This window comes from Melopsittacus undulatus, chromosome 8 (genome assembly GCF_012275295.1).
Source record: "Melopsittacus undulatus isolate bMelUnd1 chromosome 8, bMelUnd1.mat.Z, whole genome shotgun sequence".
NCBI lineage: Eukaryota > Metazoa > Chordata > Aves > Psittaciformes > Psittaculidae > Melopsittacus > Melopsittacus undulatus.
Window position 1 is genome coordinate 34562439 of NC_047534.1, and position 18366 is coordinate 34580804.

General features: G+C 42.5%; 1 protein-coding gene across 4 annotated transcripts in view; it reads left to right on the forward strand.

The window, feature by feature from the left end:
• The window catches only part of SPATS2L (spermatogenesis associated serine rich 2 like), a 139998-nt gene that overhangs the window by 39950 nt on the left and 81682 nt on the right, over positions 1-18366 (forward strand). Inside the window, exon 1 of one of the 4 annotated variants that reach the window (XM_034065695.1) lies at positions 7513-7534. The exons of 1 other annotated variant lie outside the window; for it this stretch is intronic. The gene's annotated coding sequence lies outside the window, so the exon portion shown is untranslated. Of the gene's footprint in view, positions 1-7512; positions 7535-16854; positions 16978-18366 lie in introns of those variants that run through there. 2 more of the 4 variants (XM_034065694.1, XM_034065696.1) reach the window with 2 other exon arrangements.

The following is an 18366-nucleotide window of genomic DNA, read 5'->3' on the forward strand; positions in this document are numbered from 1 at the left end:
ATTATGTTCGGTTTTCATGTGAGTGAAATTAGCCATACAATTTGCCCCCTTTACCTGCATTAGCTGAAAGATATTACAAATACTTGGATTTGCAGAAAGGAAGGCTTTTGATCTCTTTTCCTTTCCTTGGCATCTGTGGCTCAAGACTTTTGAGCTACTCCCTAGGCTTCTCTTTGAGAATAAAACTTTTATGTTCGCTGCAAATTTCATCACCCTTGTAAGAAAATGAAACATTCCAGTCCCTTTAAAATGTTTAAAATTCAAAACTGCTAGTGATATTATGCATGAGTTTTGTACAGTGTCTGAAATGTGGGAGGTGCATTACAGAATAAACATCAATGAAGTTCCTATACCAAATGTAGTTGGAAAAATACTGCATGACGAGACAGAGATTGTTATGGAGGGATCATGACTCTTTTGTCAGTGATGAGACTTTTGACTGTCAAATTAATGTAACTATATTAAATGGTAATATATTCTTTCCTGATGAACTTAATGTAGCAGTGCTGTTCATACATGTACTTTTGGGGCACACATAAAGTAGGTCACCAGTTTTTGTGAGAACTGCACAAAGAACCTGAGCCCGGGGAAACTGGGATAATAATGAAAGTGAAGAAAATGAGGTTTATGAGATAAAGCAAGGGAAAGGAAAAAGGTAAAGCTGAGTGAAGATAACAATGAGAATGTAAGAATTGTTCTAAGAGGAACAGTGATAAGTTGTCCTTTGACTGGACGTGGGGAATTTGGTTTAATTTACAGAAAGGAAAACAGGAGTTTGATGTGAGGAAAGATTTTCTGACTATACAGGCTTCAAAATGCTGGAGTATTCAAAGAGGCTGAGAAACTTCCCTCAGCAGTGTTGGAACAGACACCTGCCAGGATAGGCTAAATCTGTTCTTTTACTTGTGGGTATACCTGGATCACAACGCTAAGCCTGTCTAGACTGTGCTAAGTCAGTTTAATGTATTTTCCCAGTATTTCAGATAAGAGAACTGAATGGCACGCACATGATTTCTAACTTCAGTTCCTATGCAGCAAACAGAAAATGTCTCCACTTTGTGCAAATGGCAGAAGTGCCAGCTTTTGTTAAAATGAGACTGTCAGGACAAGCGTTTTGTAAAGTACTCTTCCTTTATACTGCTGTAAGTTGCTTTCATTGAAATCTCTGGGTAAAAGTGAGCTTGTTGAAATTTTACATCATTTGGCTTTTAAAATGGTACATTTTTTGTATGCATTGCAAATGATTATGAAATATTTCTGCTCCGCATATGAGGAAAACCTGATACATTTGGCTCTTTCCATGGAATTTGAGCATGTAATAATCATAATTTCCTTTTTTCCTTTAATTCTGTGTGTACATGATTTAGATTAATATAGAAAAGTATTTCTCCCCTTCATTTATCTTACACTCAGGACAATATTGTTCTGCTTCATTTTACTGAGGGCTTTAAAAACATGCATTTTCCTGTTTGCAGGAAGCTCTGAGTCCCAGACTTCTTTTGGTATTTCAAAACCTGCATTCCAAGAAACAATGCAAGAGATAATTCTTCAATAATCTTTATATATTTAGTGTTCAGGAATTTGGGATAAAATTCTCCCTTACTGAAGTCAGTTTTTTTAAAAGGGGTTAGATTTGAGCCTTTCCTAGGACTGAAGAGAAACTAAGTTTTCCTTTTAAACTTCGTTTAACTTACGCTGAATTATTATAATGCTTGCATAAAATCTTGTTAAAGTTCTTTTGAAGTTTGCAGAAATAGAATAAATGAAATTTCCAGAGTCTGACCTGCTGTTTCTTCAGAGTGTACCTTCAAGTAAAGACAGCTTTTGGAAACACCAAGAACCTAACACAGTTTAGGCTTACCTTCTTTCAAGCTCTGGCAGCCTCAGAGCAAAATCAGACAAGACCAAGAAAATGTCCTTCTCCTCCTACTGTCTCTCAAGCTTTAATTTTCCAGTTCTGCAAGGGGCTTAGGAGCCTGGCCTTGGTCACTATGGAGTCTTTGGGATTTGTCACCCATACAAAGTGACACACTCCAGTGCTGTTTGGCATTTCTCTTTTTCAAACCCTGAAAGATTAAAATCCTGGTAATTCCCACCATGCCAAAAGAAATGTGCCCAAGATGCACTTTTCTGGATGCTGGGAAGGTTCAGTGGAGAAGCCACACTGCATGCTTTCTCTCGTTACACTCATTTTTTAATCATCAGTTACTGACTGTGATTCTGAGAGATGAGACACTGAGGTCAGACATGTGACCTGACCTTCTACCACTGATGGTACAAAGTTCAAGTGCTCTTTTCTGGCTGAAATGTCATTGTCAAGGCTGACAGGAGGTGAGTCTCTTCATCTTTAAATTCTAGAAATGAGCCTGCTTTACAAGGTAGATGATGTCTGAAAACTGTGAGACTGACAAATACACCTTTAGACCTCGTGCTGCAGATTGCCAGATTGCCAGGTTACAGAAGGTGAAATCTGGGTGGCACTAATGGCATTGGGCCCATTAGTTTTTCTCTCTTAGATATCTGATATGATGGGAAAAGATCGTGATGTCTTAAAAAAAGTTCCTAGGTTTTGCACAGTTAATATTCTTAGGATGTGTGTTTTTCCAGGCCTCATTTCTGCAGTTATCATTCTAATTATTGCTAAATGCAAACAGTCAGAAACTGTGCTGAAAGTTTGTTTCAAGACCCCTCATAGAAACTTCTTGGCTTGTTCAACAATCAAATGAGCAGGTTGACTGCAATTAATCACACTTTTTAAATGACAGTTGAATATCTTTTATTTGGAATGATACTTCATCGGGCAAGAGTAAAATATATCACAGCATTACATTTAAATGATACATAGAATGATTAATAATGGTTGAAATTTGGAGGTCCTTACTGGGTTTTTGATTTCGTGCTCTACTTTAATGGAAGTCTGCCTGAATAAACATCAAGTAACAACTGATTCTGAACCTCAAAATGTGAGCCAGTAATACTTACCACTTATGTTGTGCTCTAAACTGTCAGAGTTTTTCTGTGGGTCAAATCTTGAACACAAAGGGGCTATTGAAGTGAGCATGATTCGGTCAGTTAACCTGTTAAATCTTGTGTGCAAGGCAGTTGGGGGCCCACTGTGGTTTTGGAGAGGGGTTACTCAGATCCAGCAATTTACAATACTCGGAGGATCCCATAGAAGTTGTATCCAAGTAAGGGTCCTGTTGGATTCCTGCTCCTCATGGAATAAGAAATCACATGGTATTTTTTCAATTGGTAAAACATATTAACATGTCTGCTGCTCCAGTTGGAGAGAACAAAGTCATATTGATGTAAGATAAATTGCATATATTACTTGTATGGGATCAGAGTAGTGGTAATTCACCGATGGCCAGGATGCTGGCGAGCGGGTCGCCCCTTGCCGCTGAACACACACCTGGCTTCCCACTTATTCTACATCTCTCATGTCTCTTCACAGCACCAGACTAGAGTCAAGCTCAACAGGGTCTTCTTTCCCCACTGATTCCGCCAAGCTTGTTCTCTTGGCTGTGGTTTCACTGGATAGTAGGTAGGGACAGTGGGAGTCTCCATCATTCATTCATGCACATCACTAATTAGATGATGAGGCATTTGGGTACCTTAAGATAGTCGTAGTTACTGCCGCCATTTATCCACGCTCCATTGAATTTCTTCACTTTGACATTCAGGGCACTGGGCAGAAATCACATTGTGTCAACATCTGCCACAGGCCTTCTTGATTTTCACACAAATACAGACTGTGAATGTGGGGCCTCGCGATCCTCCTGGCTTTTTGGGTTTTAAGCAGGACTTGTCAGAAAAGTTACCACAGGGATAACTGGTTTGTGGCAGCCAGGCGTTCATAGCGACATCACTTTTTGATCCTTCAATGTTGGCTCTTCCTATCATTGTGAAGCAGAATTCACCAAGCGTTGGATTGTTCATCCACTAATAGAGAGCATGAGCTGGGTTTAGACCATTGTGAGACAGGTCAGTTTTACCCTACTGATGATGTGTTGTTGCAGTTGTAATCCTACTCAGTACGAGAGGAACCGCAGGCTCAGACCCCTAGTGCGTGCCCTTGGCTGAGGAGCCACTGCCACGAGGCTACCATCTGCGGGCTTATGACTGAACGTCTCTAAGTCAGAATCCTGCCTACACGTTTTACCCTACTGATGTTGTGTTGTTGTGACATTGGTCACTCGAGATCAACCCAGATGACAGTCTTGTTCAGAATTGTAGTAAGCGTGGGGAAAGCCCTTCCCAAATCTTCATTCATGAAGCCAAGCCATCTTCACACTAGCCTTTGGGCAACCATCCTAGGAGAATGAAAATTCTAACTTCAAACCTGGGCAGATAGAGCTCATCTAGCCTTGTAAGGCCACCCATCTAAGAGAAGGATACTCTAATCAAACCTACAGCCTGAGGACTTTGCTGTGACTGTCCTAGCTCGCCAGGCCCTGGCAGATAAACGTCAAGTGTAAAGGGTGGGACCAGTTCTGTGCACACTGTGCCTCACCTAAACAATCCACTGCGCAGGCCCGAAGCGTTTACTCACACTTGCAAAGCCCTGTAGTGACAGGTGAGGGACTAAACAGCAGATGACAAGGTGCACTGGAAGGTGCAGACCCAACCCTGCATGCAGGCGGTTCAGGACATTGGTCACTTGAGATTGACCCCGGAGATGACAGTCCTGTTCGGCAACATCCTGAATGACCAAGCAGCCTTTTTTCCAACTGGATTTGCCTATCCCACATTGCCCTTTTAGTTATCATCACGCTTGTAGTAAGCATGGGTAAAGCACTTCCCAAATCTTCATTCATGAAGCCAAGCCATCAATTACTTGTATCCATACCATTTGTGAAATATTTTTCCCCTCCAGTTGAAACCACAATGACACGTAGAAAGGGTTCTTTATAATGCGCCATCCTTGCAGACTGAAGGAATATTAAGGACTAATTAAAAGCATAAGTCACCAAAGTTGATTACAATACAAACTAGGCCTGATTTCATGCAGGATTTATTAGAGGCAGTTGTAATAGAGAGACAAAAAGGCTGAAGAGCTGATGTATTTAGATAAAAAAACCCTTGTACACTTAAGCCAAGAATCCCACGGAGAAGAGATGAAGGGTCAAAGTGACAAAGGCAATAGGAAGCACAAACCAAAGAGGGGGAATACTGTTGCTGCATTTCAATCACATTGAAGGCTTCTCTGAGGTGACTTACTGGAGCAAGCTAAGCAGGATTTGGTTAGAGTCAGTTATCTTGAATTGGCCAGCATGCTGATTCTTTCTCTTGATGCTCCCGCTCTGAATATAGCCTGTATTTATAGCTGCTGGAGGCTAGTGACTGTGAAAGCACTAGAGGTAGGGCAGTGGTGGGGAAATCACTCACATTGCTCAATATGGACCGGGACTGATGTTGACTGGGAAGAGAACTAAACTTTTCTGCCCAAATCAGGTGAAGAGATGTGTGGACACATCCTTTGTTTAAATTACAGCAGCAGACCTATTTTTTCCCTTTCAAAAATCAGCATGACATTACAGGGTTTGTTTCAATAACCCTTTTGATATCCTTGCTGTGTTGTGGTTCTGAGCAATTACCATGCTGCTTTTCCCTTCATCCAAAGCTTTCTAGAGGCTGATAGCAGCTTCACATATTAATTCCTAGCGTCATCCCTGCAGCCAGCTGTGTCATCACAATTGCTCAGCCATTCGACTCACTGTGGTTACTGGTTTGATGAATTACAATCAGGATTTTGATCTCAGAGCAGCTTTGCAATAGCAATGAATACTGAGCATGACAAATGATATCTTCCTGAACCCACATTTGGCTACCTGTGAGAATTTCATCTTACTCAACCACTGTGTAGCTTTCTATCTTGTTAATCACAACTCTTTGATGAGAGGATTGTAGCCAATTGTTGATGTCCCTGGAACAATTATCAGAACTGCATTTTACTGTATTTTTAAGTCCGACCTTAGATTTTATTCTAAATCTGGTGTTTTCTCTCATCATAGAGCCATTTTAGAAGAAATATGTATAAGCTTGTCTCTGTGTTGCATTTTGTTGGTTCGGGCTTTGCTTTTGGAAATGCAGCTGTTGCTTTACATAATTTAGTTAAAATTAACAACTGATTCCTAGCCTGTTTCATTACAACTTACTGCTTCTGGGCCTTGAGGTTTGACATTGCACGTAGTCAAGTTTGCAATCCTTAATTTACAGCTGTTACTCACAAAAACACAACTGGCGTTTGGTGAGGTCCCCTTCAGTATTCATTGACCTATGCAATATATGCAGATCTTTAATTTTTCATGGGGAAGATAAATCTTTGGGAATTCTGACATGATTTGAGAACTATCAAATCTACAAAGTCTGGAGATCTCATAGGTGGCAAGGGTGAACCCTTTAAATACTGAAGCAAGACCTATGCAGTAGAAAATAACAATGAAGTTCTCCCGTTGTCCTCTGTGGACATTACCCATTGGTTTGAGATCTCCCTTAGGCATGCCTCCTCTTCTTCAACTTCATGCTTTCCTAACAAAAGAGTAGATTATGTGGATTAGATTGGCAAAGCTACCATATTTCTTCAGGTAAGTGCAAATTTACTCTGTTTAGAAAGTTATTAGCATTTCTGCTTGATATTTATAGTCTAATTTTATGCAGTGTAGGAGACAGAAGGGAATGCTTTGAAACCGAGCTCAACAACTACAGCATTTATTTGTTCACATGGTATATTCTCTTCTGTGGCTCTTGAAGATCTTTTCAACACAGGATGTTCACAAAGATGATACATTATTTTTTACTGTTGTTTATTGAGGTGTTTCAATTGTGCAGCTATACCATTCAGCTTGTGGATTGTAGGGATCAAGGTGAAGTTTCTGAACTGTGCCTGTAAAACAGTGTCAGCTGTTGCTGTAACACTTATTACTGCTGCAGCTAATAAGTGTTGGATGCAGCACAGGAGCCGTGGGAATGGTGGGGTCTGCATGTAAATTTTCCATTGTTTTTCCAACACTGAATATCCAGTTTAGAGTTCAAGTGGAGTCATTTCTGCAACCATAAACAATGATGCATACTGAAAAGCTGTGCCTTTTTTTTCACATAAAAAACCTGTTCTACTTCAAAGGGTTTATTTAAAGCTGGGAATCAAATGGCATAGCTGTTGCAGCCTGCAGCTTAGCTCTGTCTCGCTTTCTTTCTGTGTCATTCTCTGCCTCTGTTCCTGTGAGGAAATTAACTCTTACTTTGCTGTAGACAAAACACAGCTTACATACTGTTTGTGACATACTGGGGGGAACAGCTAAGTACTTTATTATTTTGTAGCCAGCGCAGCAAATGATGATAGGAGAGGTTTTACAAGAGGGAACAGGTTGTTCAGGCAACTATGTCTTCTGAGACCTGCATGAGCAAACTACATTGTTGGGTGGAGAAGACCGTCTGGATCCTTCATGATGTTCACATGCACTGAATCTCTTCTCCAGGAGACTAAGACCTGCTACATTCTGCTTCCCCTGCATCTTCTCATCCTTCCATCCAGGTTGTTTTCCAGCCTGTTTGTGCCAGATTTCTGTTTCACCAAGCCTTGCTCACCTGACTTCTCTATCTCCTCCTAATTGTTTCTACCCAGGTATGGTGGGAGTATTTGTATCAGTAGTTTTACTTGTGCAGCTTTAGTGAATGGGATTGGTGGAAGAATTCTTTTAATGTGAGAGAGAATCTTTAATTGTTTGACCTGTTGTAGAGCTGGATAAAGAGCCTGGCTAGGAGGTGGCTGTTACTTGTTATCCATCTGTAGCATTCTCTCCCTCTGCTCTTTATTCTTTAGAGGTGGATCATGTGCAGTGTGTCCAGCAAATCAGGAAATGCAGTTCTGATGCCCTAGCAGCTGCCTCCTGCATCAGTTGTCATGTTAATATTTCTGATCTATTGGGTATGCAGATCAGAAGTATAACGATGGCTGGCATGTTACATGATCTTGACTACTCCTTACTGTTTTACACACTTTTCTGAAGTACCTACTGTCATTTCATTGTACCATGCTCTTTCTTCTCAGACATACATGTCCTGCAGGCAGCAGCAACATCCTGATCCATGCACTTGTTTGTGGGCAATGAAAGAAGATGCAAGTAGTTTTTGGCACATTTTATCCCAGCAAATGCTTGTTCTGAGTTTTGTTTGATTCTTCTTATCCATGTTGTACTGTAAACAGCACAATAAGCCTCTTAATGTTCAGTTAGCCTTATGAAAGGACAGCCTTTTGTTCCACCTTGCCTTTTCATTAAATTTCATATCAGATTGAGCTCTTAGGACACAATGCAAAATCTGGCCTCTAATTTCTGTTAAGATTCTGAATTTGGAAGTCAACTGGCAGTTCTGCTGAGGGACAATGGGGCAGAACAAAATGGTCTTTGCCTTGCTGTCATGGTAATGGCAGTGAAGTGCTGATAAGCAGTAATATGCATCTATGTGAGTTAACTCCTTACGTGTCCTTCTGGCATAGTGTTCTGGCATAGGCTAATATTTTTCTTCTAACATTCTGAAGCCAGCCTAAGGATTTTAATTAATAAAGAATTATATTCTCATATAATACAATGGGTTGCAAATGCAAAATGTTCATTACATTCTAGAAGATTTGGGAACCATGGCTACAGAAGTGTTGCCTGAATTCTGTTACATGCAGTAGGGCACTTGTACAAAGGATGACCCCAAAGTTGTGCTGGGGATTTTAATTATGTGTGTATATATATATATATATATATATGTTGCTTTTTCAGTTTTTTCTTCTGTTTTTGTAGTGTCAGCTCTGTCTTCTTTCAGCCCATGAGCTGTCCTTTCTGGTCTTTGACAGGAGTAAGCTGTATTTGTGCATTAAATCAAGAAACTGCACATAGACAAGTTTTGTTCTTGTTTTAGCCAGAGTGCTGGTTTAAGTAGATTTAATTTAGGGTAACTTTCAACAGGTGCAATAGGGTGGAGTCCTGCTGGAGGGCTGCCTTCAATCCTTCGTTCATGTAAAGCCTTCCTGTGCTGCCATGGGTGAGGCACTTGCTGAGCTGGGACTGCCTCCTTGTTAAACAGCGGTGCTGCTTTCCTAGTGCGTAGAGGCATGGGCACACTTTCGTTTCTGAGGAATTTGGATTCTACCATGTTGAGCTTCACTTGAGTCTTTTCAGAGATAAATGAATCTGTGTTTGGCATCATTCCAAATTAAACCTTGTTACCTTGGTAATTTCTGAATCACGCTGCCAGTGTATTTTCTGTTATGATCATTATTCTCCTGAAGCACACTGATGATTGATCAAACCTTGTTACCCCTTGTTTTTTGATACCTTTTAGTTTCATCTGTCATTATTATCTACTTTTTACTACTTTAATACCCTACATGCTGTGTAATAACATTGAAGCTGTAATCCTTGCATTTACTGTTTTTTTTCCAACTTGATTATATGTTCCTGCCTGTTGGCCAACCCTCTATTCAAATACTGTCAGTCATTTCACTGTATCAACAACAATAATCTCTACTGCCAAACCTCCTGACTACAGTAGTTAAAGTATGATTCAAATTTGCTGCTTCCATTATTTACAGTACTTCCCAGGTAAGTTTTGCATTGAATTCCAGATTTTGAAACCACGCTCCAAAGCACTGAACATTTTTGCTCTTCTCCTTTTCCTCCTGGCGAGGATTATCTTGTGTAGATGACTTTTTTTAAGTACCGTCCATATGCAAAGCCAGCCCTCGAGAGTAGTCCCTACTTTGTATCCTTTCTTTACACATCTTCTTTTATTACACCAATGTAAGTGTCAAACTCCCACACATCTCCAGCAGTGGAATACTTGCTATCAACTTCAGTGCTTAAGGGAAATTGTCTTCATTTGTGTGATTAGTAAATGACTTGGTGCTCTTTACCTCAAGACTGTTGTTTGAATTAAGCCTGGCTTATTAGTAGCAGAAAGTAAATTACCATCTATAAACTCACCCAGCCCCTGTGGAAATCTGTTGTAAATTACTCCTATTAACAGAAAGAATGAGGACAAGGGATGAAATACCATTTTGTACACTGCCTAGGACAGAACTCATATGTAGAAATTGGAATTGCCACACTTGTTGTGGAACACGGGGGTTTTTTTATTCAGTGGTGTAGGAGAAAGGATTGTAAATAGTTTCTACTATGCTTCACACTGCAAAACTTGGAAGCAGATCTATATCTTTGTGTGTCAAGTTTCTTCATCTGCATCTGTTCTTGGCTCCCACATGAGATTGATCAGGCACTAGGATTGAATCCACTTTAGGGAAGTGGGACAAGGTTTAGTAAATAAATGAATTAATTAAAAAGTCATGGTGCGCAAATTAAACATTCTCATGGAGCTGCAGTATTTGCATACCACATCTTCAAAGCTGTGGTAATTTGCTCACTGGACTATGACACTATTACAGTTGCAATGATGGAAAAGAGAAGGACTTTTTCACTAAATTTTATTCTGTCAGTGTGTTTGCTTTACCATCAACACCGAGACGTGACCTTTGTGTCAAAAGAGCCAGCTGTCACAGCACCTCACTTATTTGTGCCTGAGAAAACTGGGCTATTGGTTATAAAATGAGAGTGTAATGCTCAAAAGCTTTAATTTTGCTTATGAATCCGCAGATGTTCTGCTCACAGTATCAAGTCCAGAGAGGGCAGCAATCTACTAGTGCTACCAGCTAATGGACATTCCCTGTTCTTTCATTGCTGTAGTTTTGGAGTGGACAAAGCCCTTTTGGAACATAAAGCAGTAAGGTACTGGAGTCAGACTGTGGCAGAAGGCCTCTGGGTCACTGAGGGTAGTTTTCCTTGCAGGCAAGCAATGCAAGTAGCACTGTGGCTGTTTAGGCCATGCCTGCACTGAGGTTTTTTGCAGTCTAACGTCAGGCACCTGACTGGTGATTATGTGGCTGAAGGCTCCTGTAGAGTCAGTGGGACACCTATAGCTTCCCTGACAACATAGGCACTGAGGCTGCTGGCTTAGGTACCCGAGTTGGATGCCTTAAGCTAAATAGTGAGACTAGGCTCTCTAGCCCAGTGTCTAGTCCAACCAGAGAACAGAAGTTTACCATGGCTGTGAACTAAAGGATGTATCTCTTCAGCTGTTTCCTAGTGCTGAATGCATACCAGCATCCTGAATGCATGGTGGAAGTCATCAAAAGATAAGTATTAATACAGCTTCAGTGTCCAGAAACATTAAGTGTCCAGCTTCAACATCCTGGAACTGCAAGCTTCTCTCAGAAACAATTCCAGACAACCACATTGTTTTTTTGGGGGTTGACTGGTGTCACTGAGAGCCGTCTCTGTGTCTTTCCCCTCCTTTTTGGATGCCCTCACAGGAGCAGGAAGGCTGTGGTCTCAAACAGTCCCATGTATGAGTATAGAATATTTTTTCTTCCTATGACTTTCCACTATTGACGAATCAAGAGCTTGTGCAAAAAAGGAACAGTGAGGTGGGAGAACTAAAGATACGAAGCCTCATATGTTCACACACTCTGCTACAGCTCAGACTCTGCTGCTGTGCACTGTTCTTTGCAGTCCTGGGAAACGCAGTGAGGAAGAGTATGAGGTTGCTCACCCTGTATGTTCCTGAGCAAGAATGGGGGCTGAAGTCAGAGTCAGAATCCCAGGACCTGATACATCATGGTGTATTGTTAGCTGTGTTTGTTTTAGGGGGGGTTGGTAATTTTTCTTCTAGGTTTTTGTCTCTCTATTTAATTATCCTTTTCATTACTGATTTCCTGACTTAATCTGAATGTGCATAAATCTCCACCATAGATTTATCATCTCTATAGAAAGCGCTTTCAGAGTGGTTGTGCAGCTTCCCAGAAAAGGGATACTGTTGGCAAATGAAGCTTTCAGATTCAACAATAAGCCTACTATTATGCTGATTTTTGCCAAGCTTTCCCTCACTTCTTTCCCATTTACTACAAGAGCGAGCTCAAGGCTTCTTTTGGTTTGTTTTTGAGCTTCAGTCATTCTCAAGTGTTTACCACCCTGCTCAAGTCCACTCACTCTGAAACATTAGGTACCACAAAATACTGCTGCATTGCTTCTGGAATCAGAAAACACTCAGGTTCTTTTTTCAACTGTGTGTTTCATTGAAGGTTCTAAACAGCTTGTTTGCCAATCTTTACAAATAAAAATCTTTCTTGGAATATTGTACTTTGACTGTCACAGTCGCTTGAGGACATTTTGTTTTTTAGCCAAATGTAAGATCTGAGAGCAGCAGTTGAAATTATCTTCAATATAAATAATCTCATTGCAAAACAGATTTTTGTTTATATAGTATGTAGTCTGCATGCCCATAGCCATTTAATTAAATTCAGGCCTTGTCTGAGCAAACATAATGGCCATTAACTTACGTGTGAGTTGTGAATTATCCTTTCTGAATTGGACTTGTAGCTTTCAGAGCCAAAAAAAAGCTGTCTTCCTTGACTTCTTTGCTTGGGATCACACATGTAAATGCAAGGGCTTTTTCTAATATATCTCTGAATGTTGAATGCAGCTTTCTGCTGATAACGTGTAGCAAGACAGCTGCTGAAGGTTTTTGGTCTATTGTGACTGTCACAATCTTTACAGTTATCATGAATCTTCTTTTTCTTCTTTCCGTGTTGATATTCTGTATAATGCTCTCTATGACTCCACACAAGTCCCTTGAAAGGATCTTCTGGCTTTTCTTTGCTTGGCAGCTTTCTCCTGAGCCAAGCATGTAAACATCTATCTCCTGAAGACATATCCCTGTTAATCACTTCTGGTGCTTCTCTTTGAACTTTTTTCTGTTGACGTTGCAGTTTTTAACTGCAGTTAACAAAAGCCAGGATAAAATGTTATTATCAGTCCTTCTCCTGGCTTAAAAGAGCCATGTTACGTTTATGCCCCAGATTAGCAGCTGCTGTACAACATGAGCTATGTAATTTGCTGTTTTCCATATCTTCACCCTCAGATCTGTTGCCAGACCACTGTGACTGTACCAGTTTATTTCCAAATTCCTGTGCTGAATCAATTTCCCCCTCTGGCAAGCCAGAAACAATTTTGTGCCAGGGGAATTTCAACTGATTTAATTTGTTGCCAATTAACAAACTTTTAATCACTGATTCTGGTACTGAAACGAACAAACAAATGTATGCTTAGTGAGATGCACCTCAGCTCCCTTCCAGATGCCTCTCCTCCCTGTTCTGTGCTCTCCTGTCCCTGCACATGGCACCCAGTCCCTTTGGGGGGCCAATGGGCCTCACCAAATAGGCGAGGTGAGGCTTTGTAGCTAGTGTAGCTAGTGCTATTGGGAAGGACTTAGAAGACCTGTATTATTTCTGCAGCTGGAAAGTTCTCTGCACCATTTCTTTCTATGCTGCTATCTCTTATCTGTAGGGCATGAAAAAAAGCAGTGACCCGCTTTGGGCAGTACTGTGAAACTGATTGCCGAGAAGCAGTCCAAGAGGACATGGTGTTACTGATGTAACTGAAGCCTGGGAGTCTGGCAGTCTTGTGGGAACAGTAGGTGTTCGAAAAAGCAAGAAGATTAGAACAATTGCATAGGGATATATTTTATTACTTTGCCTTCGGCTGGTTTTTCTTCCATCCCTACCCCCAGTAGCAATTAAGTGGCACCAGACATAACCCCGTATCTCTGTGGCAGTGTGTTCTTTCCCTTCAGAAACAATGAATTTACAACGGTTGTGTTGTGACATCCCTCTGGATTACTGCAGCTCATTATCTCTTGTTAGAGTATGACATGTCAGTTTTCAAGGTCCTTTTCAGGACAGGTCACCAGCTGCTGGAGCATCAATATCAACTAGATCTCTGTTAAAATATCTTTAAAGAAAAGGAGGGGGGGTGGTATTTTTAGCCCAGATCATTTCAATGGTCTGGTCTGCAGGGAACTTTCACAAACTGAGTAGAATAGCAGAACACAGTGCACGGATGGAGGCAGGGAGGTTTCACAAGAGCAAGAAATCACTAAGGCACCTTTACTGCCAAAGTTACTGCATTGTGCAGCTACACCTGGAGTATCTCATAATCTTTGTCATATGCACTGAGTTTTGGAAATTCCTTTCTTCTCTGTGATCACATCAGAAATACAACCATGGTTGTATAGGAAATGTGTACTGAGGACTTAATGCAAAATCCAAAGTCAGTACTCTGACCAGGCCACCTCCTTTCTAATACAGTGCAAAGGTTCCAGCTGGGATGTCTAATTGTTGCTGATTATCACTTCACATTTCAGTGAATAACCTCTGCAGTGGAACTGAACACTGCAGCATGTGTTGGCCATAAAGTTCATACTGCTATTTGGCATAAACAGGAGATGAGAACTAAACTCTGGGCAGCTGGTGTCCTCTTTTTGAAAATGTAGGCTCAACGTACAGCCAGATGTACTGCAAGTCAATGTGGACTTGCACATTTGCTGCAAAATTTAAGAAGCTGGTGGAGTAATGCTAAAACTCGTTCCATACCAATGTAGAATCTGTGCACCTTGTCTGGAGATCAGCTTCTAGATATTGGCCCTTTATTCCCTATGAAAACATTGGCAGATGTGGCATCAGTCTCTGTATGAAGGGCTTCTGTTTCCTGAAGATTTGTTTGAGGCAGACATTCATGATCCTCTCTGCAGAATATTCATGATCCCTTCTATGTTCCCATTCCAGTCTCTGCGTTCAGTTGCTGTGGATGGCAGTTTCCTTGTGCCAGCTTTTGCAGGCACCTGCAGGCTTCCCAAAGCTGTTATTCCTTCTCTATTTGTTTACAGCTCAGCCTAGTACTTAGTGTTTTCCTCACTTGTGTTTAGTACCTAGACAATTCACCCTCAAAACTGTCCAAATTACACCATTTCTCACCAACAGTGGTGGATAAAAAAGCCACAAACAGGAACTGATTTCAGTGTACAGAGGGTACAAGGACTTTAGTGGAAAATACATAAAAAGAAGACCACTTGATTTTTGTTTAGCTTTCTAAATAAATTTACAGTTTATCTTAAATAATTAAGTCGCTATGTCTTAAAAAGTCAAAAGTAAAGAAACGGAATGAAGTTGCAGCTCAGGTTTTTCTTCCCACTATGCTGTCATACAAAAACCTAAGCTATTTCTGGCTGTTCTTATTTTTAGATTGTTCTTCATATACCATCTACCATCATTGAAATTAATGAGAAAATAAAAGGAGTGACCTTTGCCTGAGCACATACAATTTATGCATGAGCTAAACAGCAGGATCCTTTTTCATTCTTCTTTTTCCCACATTCTCTTTCTCCCTGCTCTCCCCCATCCAAATATAATTTGTAAAGCCTTTAAAGCCTTTCATCCTATGTGTTTCTACTGTGTTTCTTTAGAGGAGTCTCAGGTCCATTATTCACATCTATTCTCTTGTACTGAAAGGTCAGCAGCACCCTTGTTTTATGAATATAATGCACTGTTCTCTTGAACTTCGGAATCGTTTCCAGAACTCCCAGGCAAAATACAGCTTAGGTTGTGGATAAACACCAGCAATGCTATAAAGAGCATTCTCAGAACACAAATGTAAGCATGGACATTCAAAGTTAGGTTGTTTAAGGCAAACCAACATTTACTGAAGATCTGAATAGTTTGGAAGGCATGATTCCAAGTGAAATGTTAATTCTGAACCTGTGGCTTCACCATAACTTGACTGTCTAATTTATGCCCAGCTTTCTGCAGTAGGGGGATGAGTCCATTCAACAGATACTCATCCCATGAAGCCACTGCAGCTGAATAGAGTAGGAACTGCCCAGTGAGGTTCACTTTGGCACCACCATGAGAGAGAACTCTGTCTATCACACTGAGGTGGCTCTCTGCCAGCCCATTTGCCCACCATGGGGAAATGCTGCCAGCTCTGCCTGGTTTGCAGTGTGGGCTGGCTGTGGACTTGGTGTAAGTCTCACCTTGAATTATTTTCTGTGCTGCAGTTTGTGAATCATTGGTTGAAAACAATAAGAACCAAGTGGTTGAGGGTGGAAGAAGTTTTATGGCTGAAGGTGTGGAGTTCAGATAGAGGTGTGTTATGACCGGAAGAGTCGTCTTTGCGTTAAGAGGAAAAATGGTACAAAGTGATTTTGATGGGAAATGCTATGATTTTCCAGGCCTTGTGGCTCTCAAAAATGAGCACTGACATGTTTGAAGGGAAATGCTGATTGATGGTGTAAGACACCAACACTGATAGTAAATCCAGATTAAGTTGTTTATGGAAAATGTGCTGATTTTTTTAGTTCCAAGTGTGGGGTTGTCCCTCCACATTCTAGTGTTTAAGTAGATACGTATTTATTGCCCCTTTAGCTTCATGTTAACCGTGCCTGTGTATTTTCTTTGAAGCTTTTGGGTCGTATTTTAAAACATTGATTACTGAAAACGTTATCGGTACGTTTTTATGTTCTGGTGGTTTGCCAAGAGTACTCACAGGTAGGAAGGCTCCTAGATCAGCGATGATTTATGTTGCCTCTTTCTTCTTGCTTACTGAGGGGCTCTTGAACAGGTCTTCACATGAGCACTACTGGTGTCGCTGCACGTTCCGGACACCCATCTGTATGTGGCAAGAGGGGCACACATAAGGGTTGGTCCCGCTCCGCCCCACAGAACTCTCCCCTCCCGGTACCCGGGAAGGGCACGACAGGCGCTGCGCTGTCGGAGCCGTGCTTCGGGCAGGGACAGGGACAGGGACAGGGACAGGGACAGGGACAGGGACAGGTCCCGGTCCCGGTCCCGGTCCCGGTCCCGGTCCCGGTCCCGGTCCCGGTCCCGGTCCCGGTCCCGGTCCCGGCAGTGAGCGGGGTCCGCTGCGCCATTACTGAGGCGGGCCTGGGGCGGCGCGCGCGTGCAGAGGAGGGGAGGGGCGGGGCGCGAGGCGTGTCCCCACGAGCCGGCGGCAGTACCACAGCCGCGACAAGCAGCCGGTCGTCGCGTTCCGCGGGCCTGCAGCTTCGGTATCGGCCTCGTTGCGGCCCGGCCGATACCTGGTAAGGCACCGTTCTGCTCCCTCCTCGCTTCCTTTCTCCTTCTCTGCCTCCAGAGGCACCTGCGCGGGCCCGCCGGGAGTTTCGTGCCGAAGGGTGCCGGGCGGGCGGGGCGGTTGCTGTGGTGCCGCGCGGCGCCCACCCGCTGCTCTAACGCTCGGGTCCCGGCGCCGCGGCGGGAGCCCCTCCTGGTGGCACGGGGACGGCAGCGGGGCCCGGCTCCAGCCGCTGGGGCTCCGCCCGGCGTGCGCTGGGACCGGCTCCGCCAGCGCCCAGGAGCCGCTCGTCGCGGCTTCCCGGCTCCCGGCGCTCCGCCGGCCCCGAAACTGGGCTGTGGTGTGTGAGGCTATTCAGTAACAGCCTTGGTCATAAATGATTAACTGCGCACCCGGGGAACGGGGAGCCTGGGCTTTCCGGACGCAGCCGTTTATCCCCGGCTGTCTTGGCCGCCAGACGCGCTGAGCCAGCGGTACGTTTGTTCCTGAAATGCCGCCTTACGTTTTTGCATGGGCTGTGAAACGCTGCTGCGAGTGCTGACATACTACAGGTAGGGACGAAGGTTACTGTGCCCTAGTTGCTGTTTCTGCACAAATCCAGCTGTTTTAGGGTTTGTTTTGTCAGCATGAATGTGAAAGACCTCTGAGGTGATAAGGGAAGTTTCGTTTTGTGCCTGTGTTTTTTAGTTTGGGTGGGCTTCCCCCCCATTGCGTGTGTGTACATGTGGGGTTTTTTTGGCATTCCTTTTTTATAGTGCATGAGACATTTAATCATTAGGCGTGGAAATCTTTGATAAGCAGTGGCAGCTGGCAGTATTCTTTTATTCTCAATTAGAATGCAATGCTTCCTTTGTTGAGCTGTAAACGAATGGTGTAGGCATCTTCCCCACCCTCAGCCTCATCATCCTGAGATATGAATCACTTGTACCTGCAGATTTATTTTCTTGAGGAGAGCTGAGAGGCACCACAGCAAATCCATCTGTTTCATTCCAGGACATACTCCCCTGGACTGATCTAGCTGATTCCAGCTTTAAAAATAAGCTTTAAGGCAACTAATGATCTTTTGTGGGAATTCTTTTCTGTTAACTTTTAAATTTGGATTCCTGGTTTCTGTGTGATTCATCTTTCTTCCATTTCTTTGAGTCAGATTTTCCAAAATGTGATTATTCAAGGAAGGTAAACTGCAAACTTTCTGTGCAGCAAAAGACTGCTGCCTATGGAATGTCAGGGTTAACTAGAAACGTATTTGTACTGGCCATAAAAGAAATCCTGGGTGGTAACCTGTTGAATGCCACTAACTATAGAGTCTTCAAGCTGCTGTGAGCAGGACACTGCGCCCTTGCCACAGTTGTTTCTGTGAATGCGGTGAAACCGTGTAAATGCAGGATAATTTCCA